The sequence below is a fragment of the Lipotes vexillifer genome, unplaced genomic scaffold (assembly GCF_000442215.2).
Source record: "Lipotes vexillifer unplaced genomic scaffold, Lipotes_vexillifer_v1.1 scaffold937, whole genome shotgun sequence".
Classification (NCBI taxonomy): Eukaryota; Metazoa; Chordata; class Mammalia; order Artiodactyla; family Lipotidae; genus Lipotes; species Lipotes vexillifer.
Window position 1 is genome coordinate 1701147 of NW_006795975.1, and position 21055 is coordinate 1722201.

The window sequence follows — 21055 nt, forward strand, 5'->3', positions numbered from 1 at the left end:
AAAGAGTAACTAAGAAAACCTGACTCTACAAAACACAGATGCTCTGCAAATGCTCACTCCATCCTGCACAGGGTTGTGTGATCTTCCAGGTCCAGATCCAGCTGTGTACGTAGGGTCTTTCAGAATGGGGGTTGTCCAAAGTGTAGGTGTTTGGGCTGAAATAATCCTGACAATGCAATCTGGATGCCTGGGAAGGATATCTCCAACAGCTTGTTGTATTTATTTATTTATTTTCTTTTTAGGCCGGGCTGAGCGGTTTGCGGGATCTTAGTTCCCCGACCAGGGATCGAACCCGTGCCCCCTGTGTTGGGAGCGGAGTCTTAACCACTGGACTGCCAGGGAAGTCCCATCCATCAGCTTGTTTTAATATCATTTGAACATGTGTCCTAAAAGAAGAAGATAGTATGACCCTTACAGAGATGTTATGAGGATTAAATGAGTTCATACAAGAAAAGTATTTTTGTTGTGCAGGAGAGAAGAGCTGTCAGGTGAAGCTGTGTTCTCCTTGTGGAGTAGCTGAGGTGGAGAGGCAGGCGGGGAAGAGGGTGGAGGGCTCCCCAAGTATCCTCGCTGTCTGCTGAGAACTTGGTTTACTTCATGCAGGTTGTAACTTATAAAAAGGGCACAGTGTTAGACTTACATTTGTCAGGGTATAATTTTTTTTTAATAAAATAATTGATAACATTAGGAAAGCCTGGGATTTATATCCTCTGTGTGATACTGTGTAAAAGAGATTTGTTAAGAGGATAACTCACTTCTCTGGGGACAGCAGCATTTATAAAATGGACTCTTGTAAGCCGTGTTGCAGCAATTGATGGCTCCCAGTTGAATGGTCTCTGTTGGGAGTTCAACTAATGCTTTCTCAGCGAGAGAACATTTAAGTCAATATTTTTCACAACATCTACTCTCCCTCAAAAAACATATTTTTTGGTCCCCAAATGATTTTTACAGTTATGAGATGGAACACTTCAGTTGAACCATCGCTAGAGTCATTGTTTACCGTAAACAAGATGCACTATCCTGTTTTCTTATATGAAAAGGAAAGATAGTGGGCCTTGGTCATCAACCTGTATCGTTGGTTTTACCTGCAAAAACGAATTGTGTGATTTTCAGGAAAAATAAATTCGTGTGATTTGAAAACAAAGATTTCCAGAGAAAGGGAAATCAGCCAGTTTCTAAAACATCCAAGAAATAATGCAGATCCTACATGAAATGCATGAATGTCTTCCTGGAGCTACATCTTCTCAGTTCCAAGGCAGGAGCCAACTAGACCAAACATGGTGCTTGGCTTTAGAGTAAAATCTACAACAAATCTAAAAAGTTTCTAGTTGTGTGTTCAATGAAACTGAGTAGAGAAGAAAGACGATAATGGTATTTAAGATGATAATGGTACTTACGTTACCATGTTACTGTGTTAGTCACCGTATATCCTGCACGTGTGTATATGGTTCCATAAAAAGTAGGATAATAATAATGATAAAAATAAAGGCAATAACTGTAACAGCACCTAACATGTATTGAGTGTTTGCCATTCTGCTAAGTGTCCTACATATACTATCTCCTTTATTACTCTCAACAACCTGTGATGTAGGGGATCTAAACTTAAGAGATGTGACGCCCTTGGGACTTCCCTGGTGGCGCAGTGGTTAAGAATCCGCCTGCCAATGCAGGGGACATGGGTTTGAGCCCTGGTCTGGGAAGATCCCACATGCTGCGAAGCAGCTAAGCCCGTGCGCCACGACTACTGAGCCTGTGCTCAGGATCCTGTGAGCAGGAACTACTGAGCCCACGCACCACAACTACTGAAGCCCGCGTGCCTAGAGCCCCTGCTCCACAACGAGAGAAGCCACTGCAATGAGAAGCCCATGCACCGCAACAAAGAGCAGCCCCCGCTCGCTGCAACTAGAAAAAGCTCACGCGCAGCAATGAAGACCCAACGCAGCCAAAAATAAATAAATAAACAAACAAACAAACAAATAAATAAATTTAAAGAGATGTGATGCCCTTGCCCAAGGTTGTAAAGATTGTTAAGTGGGAGGGCCAGGAACTTGAACCCAGGTCCTGTGGATCCAGACATTTTGCTCTAAACTACTATACTTGACTGCCCCTTGCAAGAATAAAGGTTACCTGCGTTTGTGATGCCTTTTTACATGGGTCATTTCACTCAATGCCCACAACTTCATTTTATTATATTTTTTACAACTGGGGACACTGAAGCTCAGATGTTAAATGTCTAAAGATAAACCCTGCTGTATGGGAAAACTGAGGCTCAAAGTTCTGCTTCCTGACCTCTAAGCCAAGTGTGTTCTTGAAGACTCTGAGCTTAAATCTTTTCTGAATGGAAGGTCCTGACGACTAAGTGTCCACATCACTACCTGCGAAGGCAAAAGCTGAGCAACGGTTGCACCTATGGGATATTTTTAAAAAACATGAAACTCCTAGCTCAGAACATCAGGTCGATGAAATTTTAACATACAGAACACACAGTTTGATCAGCCCAACCCACATTATTTGAAAAGTTCACTCCTGAGGAGTCTGAAGCTCCCTCACACGCCCAGCCCATGATGAGTGAGACACCTATTACCTAAGTGACAGGCAAACATTTCCTGTTAGATATGAGACATTTTCTGAGTTCAATCAAGGTGACATGGCTGTTCATAAAATTAGTAGTTCTGTTAATAATCACTGCTCCATTTGATGGAGGATATTATTCCCATGATTTCGTGGTTGAGTTGATGAGAATAAGCCTTAGCAATGTACCAACTGGGTAGGAGTGTGTGAAAATGAACTGACCCTCATGTGCTACCAGGCTCAATCTCATATTAATGCTGCCGGAAAAGTTTATAAAGGGTTTACCAATGAATATCCCCTTAATAAAGGAGAGGTGATTTTCTTGAAAAGCCAAGAGATATCTGGAATTTCGGGACATCAGCAGTTGTTTGAAGGAAAGGTGGAATCGTATAATGGATAAAGCAGGCTGACTACAACTTACAAAACCACAGACTTTTCAACCTCCAAACTGAGTGCCAGTTTGTTACCTGTCACTCCCCAGCTCCAAATCCACCCTTCTGTTCTCTGCTGTGTGATTCTGAGGCAAACCCTTTCCCACAGTGCCTGGCCAGAGGGTGTTCTATTTGATTCCACCAATAGGAGGCACCAGAGGGAGACTAGAAGGTGAGAAGAGAGAGGGCCCTTCCCTCTCTTCTTCATGCCCCTGGGAGCCCCTGCCAGCAGTAGCTGTGGGCTGCAGCCACTGGTCTCTTTTAGCATTTCCAGGAGCAGTCTTTGCATCCTGCAGAGGTTCTAGCAGCAGCTGGTTGCAGCCCTTTCTTAGTACTTCGAGTGCCAACTCCACAGGACTGCTCCTCTGAGCATGTGTGAGAAGTTATAACCCCTGAGCTAAAGGGTCGTAGAATGGAAGACTGCAAAGGATTGAATTTTTTAAAAAACATTTTTTAGCATAAAAATAACACCAGTTCACATGGAAATGTTTGTGAACACAGATAGTATAAAGGAGAAAAAAAGTCAAAACCTGTCCTAGATTTCACCACTGATATTTTCACATACTCTTTCTGGTCTCCGCCCCGCCGCCCCGCCCCATACTTCTACATATTAAAAAAACAAAGATTATTTTTAATCAACACTTGGTCTCTAGAATTTTCACGTGACAACATGAGGAACTCAACTCTAAGAGGGGTGTGACCTTGCTTCATCACAAGGACAACTTGTCTCTTCCATTTTGGGACTGGATCTCTCTGGCAAGGGTTGCTCACCTCTGACCCAGAAACTAGACAATGGCCATGACTACAGGCTCCCATCTCTGCTATGTCTGTTATGCCTTCTCAGTTGTGATCATAAAGTAAATAAGAAAGCTGTGTACATTTAGGAGGAATGCTTAGTATATTATGAGCTGGCTCCTGGAGTGAGTCTATGAAAAATGTTGAAGAAATATGGAACACAGTAGTCTGCTCTGTAAGAATTGGCATGTTTGGCTAAGAGATGGCACAAATGCGGTACTAATTACCCTGGTCTGCCATATACATATTTAGTATTTTGCTGCTTCTACATCCATTCACTCATTCACTTATTCACTCATTCATTCACAACTATTACCAGAGTATCTACCAAGAGCAAAGGCAAAGCACTGTGCCAGTTGCTGGATTCATGAATAAGATACAACTGCTGCCCTTTCTCACAAAAATCATAGCCAGAAGAACCAAACTCTGGGAAGAAGGAGTTAAAATACCAAGCACTTTTCCAGATTAATAAAACATCTTATTATTACATGCATTTGTTCTTTGCTCTCCCACAGGTACACTTGTCACCAACTCCTTGTGCCCCTTGAGAAATTTTCAAATATGATATTTTCTCAGATACATTTAGTGTAGAATAACTGCCTGTTGATCCAATGTTTCAGTCTCCATCTACCTTAAAATTATTTATCAAGTAGAAAATATGACCGTTATGAATCTTTATGCTCCAAGGAACATAGTATAGTAACATATGTAATTAAAGTGAAGAAAGTTCAAGGCAAAATAAATGGAAACGCAATAGTAGTTGAAGATTTTAACATACCTTGCATCCCTTGAAAGATTAAGTGGATATAAAATAATAAAGAATATCAGATAATATTATTAATAATGTTAATCTAGAATTATATACCAAATTTCATACCTAAAAAATGATTATAGAACAACAGGGTAAAAACTGAATAATTATAAAATGTGACCAAAGTTAGGTGACAAAGAAACTTCCCAAGAGTAGAAATAAGTAGAAATACTAGAGACAAAATAATAATCTTCCTACAATATAATCAACTTAGAAAATTAAAACGGTAAAAGAAAGAAAAGCAGGCACATACAAAAAGAAAAAGTGCAATTACTTGGAAATCAAGAAAACTCTTTCCTAAACAACTCATCAAGAGGATATATATGCACCCAATTGCAATATATATGCACCCAACATTGGGCCACCTAAATATACAAAGCAACTATTAACAGACCCGAAGGGAAAAATAGACAGCAATACAACAATAGTAGGGTCTTCAGTACTTCACTTTCATCAATGGATAAATCATCCAGGCTGAAAATCAATAAGAAAATAGTGGACTTGATTAACGCTACAGACCAAATGAACCTAACAGATATATACAGAACATTTCAACTGATATAAGCAGAATACACACTATTCTCACTTGCCCAAAGAACATTCTCCAGGAGAGATCACATGTTGGGCCACAAAACAAGTCAACAAATTTAAGAAGACTGAAATCATATCAGGTATATTTTCTGACAACAATGCTATGAAACTAGAAATCAATAACAGGAAGAAAAATGGAAAATTCACCAATGTGTGGAAATTAAACAAAACACTTCTGAACAACTAATGATCAAAGAAGAAATCAAAGGGAAATCAAAAAGCACCTTGAGACAAGTAAAAATGGAAATACAACATATCAAACCTTATGGGATTTAGCAAAAGTAGTTCTAAGAAGGAATTTTATAGTGATAAACACCTACATTAAGAAAAAAAATACATCTCAAACAACTTAACTTTATACCTCAAAAAACTAAGAAAAGAGGAACAAACTGAGGCCAAAGTTAACAGAAAGAAAGAAACAATAAAGATTAGAACAGACATAAATGAATGAGAGACTGGAAAAGACAACAGAAAAAGATCAACAAAAATAAGATTGTTTTTGAAAAGATAAACAAAATTGACAAACCTTCAACTAGACTAACAAAACATAAAAAAGAGAGGATAGAAAGAAAATTATAAATGCAAAAGGAGACATTATAACTGATATCACAGAAATACAAAGGATAGGAGACTACTGTGAACAATCATACACCAACAAATTGGATAAATGTCTGTATACTTACAACCTACCAAGTCTGACTCATGAAGAAACAGAAAATCTAAAGAGACCAATAACAAGTAAAGAGATTGAAGCAGTATTTTAAAAACTCCCAAGAAAGAAAAGCCCAGGATCTTCTGGCTTCACTGGTAAATTCTACTAAATATTTAAGGAAGAATTAACAATAATCCTTCTCAAAATCTTTCCAAAAATTGAAGAGAAGGGAACACTCCCAAACTCATTGTATGAGGCCAAAATTACCCTGATACCAAAGCCAAATTAGGACACTACAAGAAAAGAAAATTGCAGGCCAATATCCCTGATGAGCATAGATGCAAAAGCCCTCAACAAAATATCAGCAAACTGAGTTCAACAGCACATTAAAGGACCACACAACATGATCACATGGGATTTACCCCTGTGATGGGTAAAACAGTTCAACATACACAAATCAATAAATGTGATACATCACATTAATAGAATGCAAATCACGTGATCATCTCAATAGAGTCAGAAAAAACATCTGACAAATTTTGACATTGTTTTATGACAAAAACTCTCAACAAATGAGGTAAGAAATGGTTGCATCTCAGCATAATAATGGCCTATATGACAAGCTCACAGCTAACATCTGAAAGCTTTTCCTCTAAGATCAGGAACAAGACAAGAGTTCTCACTTTCACTAGTTCTATTCAAAGTAATACTGGAAGTCCTAACCAGAGCAGTTAGGTTAGAAAAAGAAATAAAAGGTATCCAAATCAGAAAGGAAAAAGTTAAATTGTCTCTGTTTGCAGATGACATAATCTTATATAGAGAGAACCCTAAAGACTCCACCAAAAAACTGTTAGAACTAATCAATGAATTCAGTAAAGTTGCAGGATTCAAAATCAATATATAAAAATCAGTTGCATTTCTATACACTAACAGCAAACTATCTGAAAAAGAAGTTATAATGCTAATTCCATTTATGATAGTATCAAAAAATAAAACATTTAACAATAAATTTAATGACGGAGGTAAAAGATCTGTACACAGAAAACCATAAAACACTGATGAAAGAAATGGAAGAAGGGCTTCTCTGGTGGCGCAATGGTTGAGAGTCCGCCTGCCGATGCAGGGGATGCGGGTTTGTGCCCCAGTCTGGGAGGATCCCGCATGCCGCGGAGCGGCTGGGCACGTGAGCCATGGCCGCTGGGCCTGCGCGTCTGGAGGCTGTGCTCTGCAGCGGGAGAGGCCACAACAGTGAGAGGCTTGCGTACCACAAAGTAAAAAAAAAAAAAAAAAAAAAAAAAAAGAAATGGAAGAAGACACAAATAAACAGAAAGATATCCTGTGCTCACGGATCAGAAGAATTAATATTGTTAAAATGTTCATTCTATTCAAAGCCACCTGTATAGTCAATGCAATCCTTATCAAAATCTCTGTAACATTTTCCACAGAAACAGAGGAAACAATCCTAAAATTTGTATGGAATCACAAAAGACCCTGAATAGCAAAGCAATCTTTAAAGGACAAACAAAACTGGAGGCATCACACTTCTTGATTTTAAACTATATTACAAAGTTATAGTAATCAAAACAGTACGGTTCTGCATAAAAATAGACACATAGACCAATGGAACAGAATAGAGAGCCCAGAAATAAACCCACACATATATGGTGAACTAATTTTTGACAAGGGGGCCAAGAATACACAGTGGGGAAAGGATAGTCTCTTCAATGAATGGTGTTGGAAAACAGAATATCCACATGCAAAAGAATGAAATTTGATGTTTATCTTACACCACTCACAAAAACTAACTAGTGATGAATTAAAGACTTAAATATAAGACTTGAAACTGTAAAACTCATAGAATAAAACATAGGGAAAATCTCCTTGACATTGGTCTTGGCAGTATTTTTTTTTGGATATGACACATAAAGCACAGACAACAAAAGCAAAAATCAACATGTGGGACTACATCAAACTAAAAAATTTCTGCACAGCAAAGGAAACCATCAACAAAATGAAAAGCAATCTACTGAATGGGAGAAAATATTTGCAAACCATATATCTGATAAGGGGTTAAAATACAAAAAATATAAGGAACTCATACAACTCAATGGTAAAAAACCCCAAGTAACCTAGTTAAAACAATGGGCAGAGGTGCTGAATAGATGTTTTTCCAAAGAAGACACACAAATGGACATCAGGTATATAAAAAGTTGCTCAGCATCACTAGTCATCATGGGAATACTCATCAAAACTACGATAAGATATCATCTCACACATGTTAGAATGGCTATTATAAAAAAGACAAGATAATAAGTGTCGGTGAGGATGTGGAGACCAGCAAACCCTGGTGCACTGTTGGTGAGAGTGTACATTGGTACAGGCATTATGGAAAACATTATGGAAGTTCCTCAAAAATTTGAAAATAGAAATACCATATGGTCCAGCAACTTCACTTCTGGGTATATATCCAAAGGTAACAAAATCAATACCTTGAAGAGATATCTGCATTCTAATGTTCGTTGCAAAATTATTCACAATTTCCAAGATATGAAAACAACCTAAGTATGCATCAATGAATGAACGAATGAAGAAAATATGACATGCATACAATGGAATACTATTCAGGCATAAAAAAGCAAATCCTGTCATTTGTGACAACATGAATAGTACCTGGAAGATAGTATGCTAATGATGTAAACCAGACACAGAAAGCCAAATACTGTATGATCTCACTCATATGTGGAATCTTAAAAGGTCAAACTCATGGAATCAGAGAGTATAATGGTGGCTGCCTGGGGATGGGGGTGGGGAAAATGGGGAGATGTTGGTCAATGTGTACAAACTTTCAGTTATAAGATGAATCATTTCTGGAGATCTAATGTACAGCAGGGTGACTATAGTTAAGAATACTGTATTGCATGCTTGAAATTTGCTAAGGGAGTAGATCTTAAGTGTTTTCATCACACACAAACACAAAAAATGGAAACTATGTGAGTTAATGGATGTGTTAATTACCTTGATTGTGGTAATCATTTCACAACATATACATATATTACATCATCAAACTATACAGTTAAAAATCATATTGTAAATATAAGTATATATAATTAAAAAATAAGTATATATAATTTTATTTGTAAATCATACTAATAAAGCTGAAAAAATTCAAATGCATTATGCATTTAACATTAGGTATGTTAGAAAAAGAACACAAAGAAATGTTGAAAGAATTAATAATGTCAGAAGGTTTATAGAATTAAAAAGTATTGAGACTTCCCTGGTGGCACAGTGGTTAAGAATCTGCCTGCCAACACAGGGGACAGGGGTTCAAGCCCTGGTCTGGAAGATCCCACATGCCGCAGAGCAACTAAGCCATGCACCACAACTACTGAACCTGCATTCTAGAGCCCACAAACCACAACTACTGAGCCCATGCACCACAACTACTGAAGCCCGCGTGCCTAGAGCCCTGCAACTGCAATGAGGGAAGACACTACGGTGAGAAGCCCGTGCACCACAATGAAGAGTAGCTTCTGCTCACTGCAACTAGAGAAAGCCTGTGTGCAGCAATGAAGACCCAAGGCAGCCAAAAAAAAAAAAAAAAAAAAAAAAAAAAAAAATAAATAAAATAATTTTTAAAAATATTAAAAAAGGAAAATATTATAACAGGACTGATAAGTAAAGATATTCAAAAGTTGATTCTTTAAAAAAAAACAAAAACAAAACAATAGATAGATGAACTACCAGCTAACTTAATTAAAAAATAAGAAATAAAAAATTCAAAAAATTAGAAATAGAAAGGGAAATTAGTTACAGATGCTGAGAATTAGAACAATTATAATAGATGACTGAATAATTTTGTGCAAATAAATTAAAACCCTAATTAATTGATTTTCTCAAAACATACAAAATAGCAAAATACATAAAAGCTAATTCCATATAGACTAATAATAATGGAAAAAATAAACACTGTCAAGGAATTCCCATATTCTTTCCCTGAAAGTATGAAATTCAGATGATTTCATTTACGGGTTATTTCATGGACAAAAAAATGCTATTTAAACGTTTTGATAGCACAAATAGAGAGGAAACATTCCTAGTGATTTTTGTGAAACCAGTGTAATTATGATATAAAAATATGAAAAAGTGATCTGCCCAGATCACTTGTATATATTGATGCAAAAGTCTTAAATAAAATATCAAAAAATTCTTGAGAAAAACTAAAAGAGCAATAGTTCAGAAAAAAATGGGATATTTTCAGGAAAGGAAAGATGGCTTGATATGAGCAACACTAAAACTGCTAATCATGGTAGTAAGTCCACTGAGTAAAAAGTATTTTATCTTGAAGGATGCTAAAATGGCACATAATAATATTCACTGCTTGTTCTTGATGGCTTAAAAGCCCACATGGAAAGAACATTATATGAATACTATCTTGACATAATAGTAAATATATGGAAAATTTTGAAAAAGAAGAGTAATGGGATGGAATTAACCTGATTAGATATTAAAACACAGTATGATGCCTTAATGATTAAAACAATGCAGTATTAGTGCATGAATATATAGCAGATCAATGGAGCAGCATTGAAGTTCGGAAAGAGACCTCAATATATATGGAAATTGACAATATGATAAAAACCGGCTTCTTTAATTCATGGAGATGGAACAACTAGTAAACCATCTAGAAAAAAAGTCAAAGTTGAATCCATAACTTATACCTTATAAGACAACTTGGTTAATTAAGTGGATGAAAGATTTAAATATAACAAATGAAAGTTCTAGAAGAAACAATGAGACGATACAAAGCTTTAAAAGAGAGAAGACTTTCTAATTATGGCACAAAATATAGAAAGTACCCACAATCTCACTTCTTAAAAACCTGTAACACCCATATCTTGAACACATGTAAAAGGAGATGTGTAAAATCTAAGAGTCCATCAATAGGGCCAGGCAAATAAACCATCTGATAGTCACCCAGGGGAGTGCTATATGAATGTAAAAAAAGAATAACGTGAAGACCTTCAAGATGGCGGAGGAGTAAGACGTGGAGATCACCTTCCTCCCCACAAATACATCAGAAATACATCTACATGCAGAACAACTCCTACAGAACACCTGCTGAATGCTGGCAGAAGACCTCAGACTTCCCAAAAGGCAAGAAACTCCCCATGTACCTGGCCGTGTGGCTGACAGGATCTTGGTGCTCCAGCCAGGTATCAGGCCTGTGCCTCTGAGGTGAGAGAGCCGAGTTCAGGACATTGGTCGACCAGAGACCTCCTGGATCCACGTAATATCAAACTGCAAAAGCTCTCCCAGAGATCTCCATCTCAATGCTAAGACCCAGCTCCACTCAACAACCAGCAAGCTACAGTGCTGGACACCCTACACCAAACAAATAGCAAGAAAGGAACATAACCCCACCCATAAGCAGAGAGGCTGCCTAAAATCATAATAAGGTCACAGATACCCCAAAACATACCACCGCTCGTGGTCCTGCCCAACAGAAAGACAAGATCCAGCCTCATCCACCAGAACACAAGCATCAGTCCCCTCCACCAGGAAGCCTACACAACCCACTGAACCAAACTTAGCCACTGGGGGCAGACACCAAAAATAATGGGAACTATGAACCTGCAGCCTGTGGAAAGGAGACCCCAAACACAGTAAGTTAAGCAAAATGAGAAGACAGAGAAACACACAGCAGATGAAGGAACAAGGTAAAGTCCCACCAGACCAAACAAATGAAGAGGAAATAGTCTACCTGAAAAAGAATTCAGAGTAATGATAGTAGAGATGATCCAAAATCTTGGAAATAGAATGGAGAAAATACAAGAAACGTTTAACAAGGACCTAGAAGAGCTAAAGAGCAAACAAACAATGATGAACAACACAATAAATGAAATTTAAAATTCTCTAGAAGGAATCAACACCAGAATAACTGAGGCAGAAGAACGGATAAGTGACCTGGAAGATAAAATAGAAAAATAACTACAGCAGAGCAGAATAAAGAAAAAAGAATGAAAAGAATTGACGACCGTCTTAGAGACCTCTGGGACAATATTAAATGCGCCAACATTTGAATTATAGGGGTCCCAGAAGAAGAAGAGAAAAAGAAAGGGGCTGAGAAAATATTTGAAGAGATTATAGTTGAAAACTTCTGTAATATGGGAAAGGGAATAGTCAATCAAGTGCAAGAAGCGCAGAGAGTCCCATACAGGATAAATCCAAGGAGAAACACACCAAGACACATACTACAAAGTATCAAAAATTAAATACAAAGAAAAAATATTAAAAGCAGCAAGGGAAAAACAAGAAATAACATACAAAGGAATCCCCATAAGATTAACAGCTGATCTTTCAGCAGAAACTCTGCAAGCCAGAAAGGAGTGGCAGGACATATTTAAAGTGATGAAAGGGCTTCCCTGGTGGTGCAGTGGTTGAGAGTCCGCCTGCCGATGCAGGGGACACAGGTTCGTGCCCCAGTCTGGGAAGATCCCACATGCCGTGGAGTGGCTGGGCCCGTGAGCCATGGCCGTTGAGCCTGCATATCTGGAGCCTGTGGTCCGCAACGGGAGAGGCCACAACAGTGAGAGGCCTGCATACCACAAATAAATAAATAAATAAACAAACAAATAAAGTGATGAAAAGGAAAAACCTACAACCAAGATTACTCTACCCAGAAAGGATCTCATTCAGATTCGACAGAGAAATTAAAACCATTGAATCAAACAGATGGAGAGATATAACATGTTCTTGGATTGGAAGAATTAACATTGTTAAAATGACTATAGTACCCAAAGCAAGCTACAGATTCAATGCAACCCCTATCAAACTACCAATGGTATTTTTCACAGAACTCAAACAAAAAACCTCACAATTTGTATGGACACACAAAAGACCCTGAATAGCCAAAGCAATTTTGAGAAAGAAAAACAGAGCTGGAGGAATCAGGCTCCCAGACTTCAGACTATGCTACAAAGCTACAGTAATCAAGACAGTATGGTACTGGCACAAAAACAGAAATATAGATCAATGGAACAGGATAGAAAGCCCAGAGATAAACCCACGCACCTATGGTCAACTAATCTATGACAAAGGAGGCATAAATATACAATGGAGAAAAGACAACCTCTTCAATAAGTGGTGCTGGGAAAACTGGACAGCTACATGTAAAAGAATGAAATTAGAACACTCCCTAACACCATACATAAAAATAAACTCAAAATGGATTAAAGACCAAAATGTAAGGCCAGACGCTATAAAAGTCTTAGAGGAAAACATAGGCAGAACACTCTATGACATAAATCACAGCAAGATCCTTTTTGACCCAACTCCTAGAGAAATGGAAATAAAAACCCAAATAAACAAATGGGACCTAATGAAATTTAAAAGCTTTTGCACAGCAGAGGAAACCATAAACAAGATGAAAAGACAACCCTCAGAATGGAAGAAAATATTTGCAAATGAGGCAACTGACAAAGGATTAATCTCCAAAATTTAAAAGCAGCTCATGCAGCTCAATATCAAAAAAACAAACAACCCAATCCAAAACTGGGCAGAAGACCTAAAAAGACATTTCTCCAAAGAAGATATATAGATTGCCAACAAACACATGAAAGAATGCTTAACATCACTAATCATTAGAGAAATGCAAATCAAAACTACAATGAGGTATCACCTCACACCAGTCAGAATGGCCATCATCAAAAAATCTACAAACAATAAATGCTGGAGAGGGTGTGGAGAAACGGGAACCCTCTTACACTGTTGGTGGGTGGGAATGTAAATTGATACAGCCACTAGGGAGAAGTGAATGGAGGTCCCTTAAAAACTAAAAATAGAACTACCATATGACCCAGCAATCCCACTACTGGGCATATACCCTGAGAAAACCATAATTCAAAAAGAGTCATGTACCACAATGTTCATTAGCGTTAGTTTGTATGGAACTACAATGTTCATTAGTTAGTTAGTTAGTTAGTCTGTATGGAACTGCAATGTTCACTGCAGCTCTATTTACAATAGCCAGGACATGGAAGCAACCTAAGTGTCCATCGACGGATGAATGGATAAAGAAGATGTGGCACATATATACAATGGAATATTACTTAGCCATAAAAAGAAATGAAATTCAGTTATTTGTGGTAGGGTGGATGGACCTAGAGCCTGTCATACAGAGTGAAGTGAGTCAGAAAGAGAAAAAAAAATACCATATGCTAACACATATATATGGAATCTAAAAAAAAAAAAAGGTTCTGAAGAACCTAGGGGCAGTACAGGAACAAAGACAGATGTAGAGAATGGACTTGAGGACACGGGTAGGGGGAAGCGTAAGCTGGGATCAAGTGAGAGAGTGGCGTGGATATATATACACTACCAAATGTAAAACAGCTAGCTAGTGGGAAGCAGCTGCATGGCACAGGGAGATCAGCTTGGTGCTTTGTGACCACCTAAAGGGGTGGGAGGGAGACGCAAGAGGGAGGGGATATGGGGATATATGTATATGTATAGCTGATTCACTTTGCTATAAAGCAGAAACTAGGGCTTCCCTGGTGGCGCAGTGGTTGAGAGTCCGCCTGCCGATGCAGGGGACACGGGTTTGTGACCCGGTCTGGGAAGATCGCACATGCCGCGGAGCGGCTGGGCCTGTGAGCCATGGCCGCTAAGCCTGCGCATCCGGAGCCTGTGCTCCGCAATGGGAGAGGCCACAACAGTGAGAGGCCTGCGTACCGCAAAAACAAAAACAAAAACAGAAACAAAAAAAAATAAATAAAAAAAAATAAAGCAGAAATTAGCACAGCATTGTAAAGCAATTATACTCTAGAGATGTTAAAAAAAAAGATGTAAAGATGTTAAAAAAAAAAAGAAAAAAAAAGAATGACAAAATTCTGCATAAGTTGATATGGAATAATCTTTAAGAAATATTAAGTGAGACAAGGCAAAGTGCATAACAGTGTGTATGGTATAAGCCATCTGTGAACATAAAGAGAAAGAAGGAAATATAAATGTGTATGCAAACAACCTCTATGGATGGGCACACAAGAAACTAACAACACTGCCAGCCTATGAGAAGAGAACCTGATGATAAAGGCGTGGTGGGCAGAGGGGAACTTCAGTGCAGGCTCTTTTTTTTGCCTTTTATTTTATTTATTTATTTATTTATAAATAGGTGGACACAAAGCACCGAGCTGATCTCCCTGTGCTATGCGGCTGCTTCCCACTAGCTATCTATTTTACATTTGGTAATGTGTATATGTCCATGCCTCTCTCTCAGTTTGTCCCAGCTTACCCTTCCGCCTCCCCATGTCCTCAATACTGCAGACTTTTTTAATACATTTTGAATTCTGAACCATGCACAGACTTTAGTATCTGTTCAAAAGAATAAAATGTATACAAGTGAATATCATATAAAGGTAGAAGAATTCAAGGGAAAATTCAGAGATAATGCACACTTTACAAAATTGTTGTGAAGACTGAATGTGAGAATGCTGTGGCAGAAAATAAATCATATAAAAAAGGAAGTGAAAAGTAGACATGCTCTAAAATGTTCTTGATCTATTGAAAGGTAGGCACCGGTCTTCCCTCCTACTAAGTATGACGCTGGAGAAAAGGTTGTAAACTCAGCCGCCCATAGGATAGACACATGCATTCGTGCATTCATTCATGCATTCATTCAACAGCTATGCATCGGTGCCAGTTATGCCCCAGGCACCGGGGACAGAGCTGTGAACAAACACAGGAAAAAATCCCTGCCCTGGTGAACTTTCAAACTAGAGAGATGGCACAGACAATTAAACAAGCGCCACATAGAACAACAAACAGTCAAGGGGGTGGGAATTCAGTCATGAATAGTGAAATCAGGCAGGTCATCATAGCAGTGAGGGACCAGGCCTGGCTACTTCCTGAAGAAAGGGGTCAGCAGGTACTTCCCTCCAGAAGGGGATGGTTATGTGGGGGTCGTGGAAACAGCTTTGCCAGATCTTTCAGTTTTTTGTTTTTTTAATTTGGCCTCACTCCGCGGCATGTGGAGTCTCAGTTCCCCGACTAGGGATCGAACCTGTGTCCCCTGCATTTGGAGTGCAGAGTCTTAACCACTGGACCATCAGGGAAGTACCCAGATCTTTCAGTTTTGCCAGATCTTCAGAGGACACCAGAAATCCAAAATTTGTACTTGAAATTTCCTGATTCTAAAATCTTGACTCAATTTTAAAATAAATCACCATGTTATCCAAATAAAACACATCTTGCTAGCCAAGTCTGGCCCCTGGGATAGCTGGTTCAAATCTCTAAAGAAATGAGATTGAGTTTTAAAACAAACACGTCAAACTTGTAAGCCCTGTCCTCTAATGAAGCTTTGCGTGTTTTCCATTTCTGGCAACATTTCTGGAACTCCCCACAGAAAACCAGTTGGCTCTTTAGAGCTTTTTTGTTTTTGCTCACCACATAAGAAAACCTGCATCATTCTGGACTTAAACCTTGTCTGGACCAAATGTTATTACTCAGCTTGATGTCTGATTTTATTCACCAGATTTGATTCTTCATAACACTGGGTTTTCAAAAAGTCAAATTTACCCTCAAAAGACTAAGGATGTGTTTAAGCATAGATTCCTGGTCTTGAGGGCAGTCCCAAGGAAGAGATGCAGATATTTAGAGTAAGGGCAGCACCACTGAAATAAATTTTTTTTTGTATTTCTTCTAAGATAACTGTTGAAGAGCATGAACTTAAATGTGTAGGAGTCAACCTAAGCATCCTAGTTGCCTAGGCATTGAGCAAAAGGCTCAAAACTTTGGAGTCAGTTGATTGCTATAGGGTGCTGGTTCTTTTTAAGACCTTTTCTTTCTTTAAAAAAAAAAGTTATTTATTTATTTTTGGCTGCATTGGGTCTTCATTGCTGCACGCTGGCTTTCTCTAGTTGTGCCGGGCGGGGGCTACTCTTTGTTGCGGTGCGCGGGCTTCTTGTTGTGGTGGCTTCTCTTGTCGCGGAGCACGGGCTCTAGGCACGCGGGCTTCAGTAGCTGTGGCACGTGGGCTCAGTAGTTGTGGTTCGCGGGCTCTAGAGTGCAGGCTCAGTAGTTGTGGCACATGGGCTTAGTTGTTCCGCAGCTTGTGGGATCTTCCTGGACCAGGACTCCAACCCGTGTCACCTGCATTGGCAGGCGGATTCTTAACCACTGCACCACCAGGGAAGTCCCTAGGGTGCTGTTTTTTATTTTTTTAATAAAGGCTCGATTCCTTGGACATGATTGAGTGCTACAAGGCAGTTCATTCTAGGGGTCCTCAACATGCAAATGCATATCTGCCCTGACAAAGGCTTTGTGCCAAACACAACCAGCACAACACCATTTTTATTCTCCTGTGACCAACGTCTTAGTTTCTGTGGTCGTTTAATGACATTAGTCATGAAGAATCACAGCGGGGAAGAATGCAGGGCTTTTCATAAGCCTGTGACAGCTTGGATTTTCCTCCCTAACAACATGGATGAATCACAAGCCACAAGTGTGCATTTGAGAAATAGTTGTGGTAGTTAAGAAACACGCACTGCACTTGTTATTATTACTACATTCCCATAAAAATAGAGTGTCCATGGGAAGAGTGCAAAAACAGCATGGAGATGTCCCAGGTATCGACTTCAACAATCCCATTGTCAAATGCTTATGTTTCCCTTGCTCTTAGTGAATAGAAAATTTGCATAATGTTCATCCCATCAATCTAGTACGTATGCTAAAGCACACATCTTAGCTCAAACATGCCATGACTGTCCATCTGCCCATCCACCCTTTCTTCCCTCCCTCCCTCTATCCATTTCTGAAATGAAATATTTATTGAGCACCTAATATTGATCAACCACTGTGCCAGGCACTAGGCAAATAAAAACAATACAGAATATCTGCCCGTATGGTGCTTACTGGCTTTGGGGAGAGAACAGATATTAAGTCAATTATGCAATTCAGTGTAAAATTAGAGCTATGCTGTTATTAGTTATTATTATACTATTATTTTATTATCTTTATATTAGTTAATTATAATATTATTATAAATAGCAGTATGTTAATTATCAATATATTTATTATAGTAACATATTATTTTGGTAATATATTATTTTATTATATTAACATATTAATTAATTATATCTTATTTTATTATAATTTAAAATATAATTTTTATTATTAATTATAACTAATTCAATATAAAACTACAGCTATGCTATATAATATAATATAATATAATATAATATAATAAAGACTAAAATGCAGGATTTGACTTAAGGAAGTCTTAGAAGTGGTGAGTGGGATGAGATTCCTAAAAGTGTCCACTGAGATGAGATCAAAAAATGAGTAGGAGTGGCCCAGCTGGAATCGGGGGAGGGGGCAACCCCAAGACTAGGAATAGACCAGGCTCTCCGGGGAGGGGAGGGAGAGCCTGGCCCATACATGGGGGGGGTGGGGGGAGGCTGCTGCCGGCAGAAGAGGGAGGTGGGAGAGGACAAGTAAAAAGAAGTTGGTATTGCTGAGAGAGCTCTCCAAGATGGAGCAGGGAGGCCATCGAGGAAGACGGACTTAGACGTGTCTCAGCCTGGGTGGAATCTGCCCTTTTGACTATGGATGAAACACGTGTAGACATCTGCCAGAAAATCAAGATACTTATTGAAGTAAGTCAGATGTAGACAAATATCACAGGATATCACTTATGTGCAGAACCTAAAAAAAGTTATACAAATGAACTTATCTACAAAACAGCAGTAGACTCACATAGAGAACAAACTTATGATCACCAAAAGGGAAAGCAGGGGAGGGATAAATGGGGAATTTGGGCTTAACATATACACACTACTATATATAAAATAGATAACAAGGACTGTATACCACAGGGAACTCTACCCAATATACTGTAATGACCCATATGGGAAAAGAATCTGAAAAAGAATCTATATCTATATCCATAGATATATATATGTATAACTGAGTCATTTTACTGCATACCCGAAACATTATAAGTCAACTATACTTAAATAAAAAAATAAAAAAATAAAATGAGTACACCTTGCAGTACCAAAAATAAAAATCAAGATACTTAGCAGACCCTCACTCTAAAACAACTCATGACAGCCATCCTGTAAGGACAAATATTTCCTTTCTTGTGTCAGAGTAACCCTCATGGCTTATACCTTTGTAAGTCCCTGACTCTTTCTATTCCTTGGAATACTTCAGTTTTATCCAAATTTGTGTCTTCTGAATTGCGTTTCTTAAGACCCCCAAATAAACTCTTTTTTTCTTATAGCCTCCTACAATTTCTTTTTTTTTTTTTGGTTGACAGAGGGTAGGGAGCATGGGCCTTTTTTTTTTTTTTTTTTGCGGTATGCAGGCCTCTGACTATTGTGGCCTCTCCTGTTGCGGAGCACAGGCTCCAGACACGCAGGCTCAGCGGCCATGGCTCACGGGCCCAGCTGCTCCACGGCATGTGGGATCTTCCCGGACTGGGGCACGAACCAGTGTCCCCCGCATCGGCAGGCGGACTCTCAACCACTGCACCACCAGGGAAGCCCTGGAATAGGTCAAAGCCTTTTAAGTAAAGGAAGTGGAAATGATTAGATTTACCTTTCAAGAATCACCGTGGGCATTTGTGTTGAATGAGTCAGAGGAGAACTGTATTTGGTTTTTTTTTTTTAATTTTTATTGAAGTTTAGTTGATTTACAATGTTGTGTTAGTTTCGGGTGTGCAGTATAGTGATTTAGCTATATATACGTTTTTTTCAGATTCTTTTCCCTTATAGGTTATTACAAAATATTGAGTAGAGTTCCCCATGCTATACAGTAGGTCCTTGTCAGTTATCTAATTTACATATAGTAGTGGGAGACTTTTTAAAAAAAAGACTTCAAAAAATTATTTTTTGAAGTATAGTTGACTTATTATGTTGTGTTAATGTCTATTGTACAGCAGAGTGACTCAGCTATACATATATACCTTCTTTTTCATATTCTTTTCCATTATGCTTTATCACAGGATATTGACTATAGTTCCCGTGCTATACAGTAGGACCTTGTTGTTTATTGTTCAGTGACTTTTTAGGAGGCCAGAAAAAGCTGTGGGCAGGAAGCTGGGAGCCCTAGGTCATCGGATGTGACAGTCATAACTTGTCATGGGACTTTGGGGACATCCATCTCAGGTTTCCAGTTTCTCCAACTTATCGAATGATGAGATCAGATTAGATGATACTAAGGCCTCTTTCCAGCCATAAACTTCTATGAATGGCCTCAACATTCAGAGAGAGATCGTCTTAGATTATCAAGATTTTCCTATTGGTATCTTTAGTTTTAATGGCAGAATGAAAAGGATCTTTATAAGATTTGTAGAAAAACACATGCTTCACAGGAAAAAAGAAATATAGATAATTTATATGGCTATCCTCAATGTACCATCATGTCAAGTGTCTCTACATCTGAATCAGGGCTTGGTAAACTTTATTGGAACAGGGCCAGAGAGCAAATATTTCAGGCTTTTGGGGCCAAATAATCTCTTTTGCAACAAAGTGGCCATGCAGTGTGAAAGCAGTCGTGGACAATGCATGAGTGAATGAGCACAGCCCAGTGCAAGTTTTACGGAAACAGGCAGTGCTGGATTTGGCCCTCGGGCCGGGGTCTGCTGACTCCTGATCTAAATAGCGGCATATTCCAGTTCCTCTTCTTGGGGAATGTTCAGTCCTCTTAATGGGTCCGAAGAATGAAGCACTTTCCATGATTTGCACGTGATGAATCATGGAATGAATTAAACAGTGACAGAGCGAGTGATGTGGCCTGGGAACACACACGGGGCCATGTCCCACAGTCACACGCTTAGGAGCCCAGCGCTCAAGGCAATGCATTCAACTTCAGCTGCAATCAGAAGTCAGCATCTCAGACCAGAGCAATACCTCCAAACCAGCTAGAGTGCTGACAAGGGACAGACTGTGTGAAGAACCATGGTCTCTGGTCTTCTGAGATCCGATTGGTGCAATAAATCAAAACCCTCTGTTTGTATTGCTTTATTTACCAAAGGACTGGAGAGCTGTTCCTTTGAACGGATCAGAGAAGGAGAAAAGGAAGGGCAAGGCAGGAGGCTAGGAAGCAGGACTCAGTCTAGAGATCAAGTGCGGGAAGGAGGGTGGTGCTTATAAAGGGCACCCAGAGAGGCGGGCGAAGCCTCAGGACCAAGTGGGCCCCCCC

General features: G+C 38.9%; 1 protein-coding gene and 1 non-coding gene across 2 annotated transcripts in view; both read right to left on the bottom strand.

Moving 5' to 3' along the window:
* Nucleotides 1-21055, bottom strand: part of THRB (thyroid hormone receptor beta) — a 225430-nt gene that overhangs the window by 118976 nt on the left and 85399 nt on the right. The window lies entirely within an intron of this gene.
* TRNAW-CCA (transfer RNA tryptophan (anticodon CCA)) lies at nucleotides 15891-15963 on the bottom strand. The gene has a single exon. It is a non-coding gene; the product is annotated as a tRNA-Trp (tRNA).